Source organism: Epinephelus moara, chromosome 16 (genome assembly GCF_006386435.1).
Source record: "Epinephelus moara isolate mb chromosome 16, YSFRI_EMoa_1.0, whole genome shotgun sequence".
Classification (NCBI taxonomy): Eukaryota; Metazoa; Chordata; class Actinopteri; order Perciformes; family Serranidae; genus Epinephelus; species Epinephelus moara.
This window is the reverse complement of record NC_065521.1, coordinates 3,684,938-3,687,372: the sequence shown is the minus strand read 5'-3', so window position 1 is coordinate 3,687,372 and position 2,435 is coordinate 3,684,938.

Sequence of the window (2,435 nt, the reverse complement as noted above, 5' to 3'; positions counted from 1 at the left end):
GCGTTGTGCACCCGCCTAGAGACACATATTACTAACTTGTTTAACAGCAAAATACTGCACCGTTGACTTTAGACCAGGTTTTTGTTGGTCACTGGCGCATTTGCTTTTTACGTCATCTAACTAGCAACGCGCCATGACTGCGCCTGACCACTCCTCATTTTTTAGACCAACACACCCAGAGAAGCGCAATTTCATTTGCTAGTAAGACGACGAGGGCGCAGGGCGTGAAAATGATGACTGCGCCTGCATCTAAATAGCAATGACACTTGCGACATGGATTATGCGCCCTCCGCCGTCCGCTTTAGACCATCTAAATAGGGCCCTTTGTTTTGGTCTACAGGCTGTGCACAACAGCAAACCTAGCGGTGAAATGATTTCGCTTTTTGCCCCTTTAAATAATGCACCAATCAGGTAACAGGAGCTCACAGTGGCTGCTCAGGTCTGGTTGCAATTTGGCTGGGTTTTCAAAATAAAAGCCTGAGATGGTAACAGTAGTTTACCAGGAGGAACTCAACAATCCCGGATTTTCAAAATAAAAGACCCAAGATTTTACAAAGAGTTTATTAAAATGATTAATAATTTCTTTTGATAATTTGCAATCATTTCCGATAGTCATTTTTTTTTTTACTTTAAACCACAAGATCCCAACAACATTAAATTTAGTAACTGAAACTGACAAAAGATGAACAGACACCTTTCACTTGCAAATACACTTCTTCAAGCTCATCCAAAGGCATAGTGCAATATCTACATTTTTTAGGTCATGTAAAATCAGTGACGACAATTTCTTGTGGTAAAATACTATAAGGTAGCCTGAATTCCTATTAGTTAGTCTTCTAACATGAACAAATAACCTAAGCATTTTTATTAGGGATCCCTTAAATCTTGCACTTAAATAACAGTGGCCCAGTATGTACTGAGCAGGACATTTTACAGTGCTCTGCTATGTAATGATATATCGCTCTGAAAAGGGGAAAAAAAATCAAACGTCCTCTTTTACATTTTAAAATCAATTTTCCAATCTAATTTCCTTTTTTCCTTCACAAGTAAGTAAGCAGGAAAGAATTTCTCATTTTCTCTTAAACAGGTGAAATCAAATATGGCAGTAAGTACCTGAAAATGTTCTAATAATCAGTACACATAACCTTAAATTATCGAACCTAAAGGTACTTGAAATTAACAAAAAATACCATGTAAATATTAGTAGTTATTTGTCTATTCTCTCTGTTATATTCCTTATATCTATATGTAATTAATTACACATGTAAACATTTGCAACTTCATACTCTGAACATGTGTCTTGCTGAGCTAGACACAATCACAGTGCACATAGAATGTGTCATTCCTATATTGACCACTTGCCGCTCCCTGCCAATATAACAATGGCCACTGACAAAATGACATTTAGCTAACTGCTTGCTGTAGGCCTATACGGTACCAATTAGCAATTTTACGATCAAAGTAACACTTCCAAAACACTCAATATTCAGTCCGTACGTTACCAAAACACTAACAAAACAAAATAGTAAACATATTACAAAGTTGAAGAGCATAAATACAATTTTTTTACCTGAAAAGGGGAGAAACCAATAAAGGTGCTTGGACACAATACTATAGAAACATTGTTGCCTCCGATGCCTCATTCTCCATGAAACTGCCAGAGGAAAAGCGCCTCAAACATGTTTGGCCTTTCTGTACTGATAATTATTTTTACTACTCTTGACTGACATATACCACAACCAATATATCTGCAATAAGATATTATCAGCCTCTATGTATTCATCATTCAACCTAAATGGTGCTCACAGGTCAGAGTGAAGGATCTGTTGGAAAGCCCTGCCAACAATTGGGTTGACATCACGGAGAATCCATGTTAGGTCAGTCATATCCATTTCACCTTAAACATATGAGCTTTTCATATTTGAGCAGTTTGAAGGGTAGCAACTCTAGTTGTTGAAGAAAATTAAATGTTCAGAGTTCATAACTACTACTACTACTACTACTACTACATTTTTTTTCCTGTATTGTCCATATCCTGAGTATAGAGTGGAATTGAATGTCTACATGACAATAAATACCCAGATAAGGTTATTTTAAATGTGTCCTTGACTAGAAATAGTAGTCCTCTACCAGTGGGGAGGGTGAGAGAGGGACTATGATAATAAATCTCTGTTGTAAGGCCAAAACTATGTAGGACAGACAGATAGCACCTGCCAATGTGCAGCAGCTGTACTGTAAGATCGAGGTCAAGGTTAACTTGTGTTACATGAGTTCTTCAATTATCTGTGTAAAGAAAATAAATCGATTCCTAGTTTCAGTTCATGGAAACATTGTTATGAAAATTATATTACAAAAAATTATATTACTATTATATTACTATATTATATTAAAATTATATTATATAAAAAATATATTACACAATTTTACAATTATAT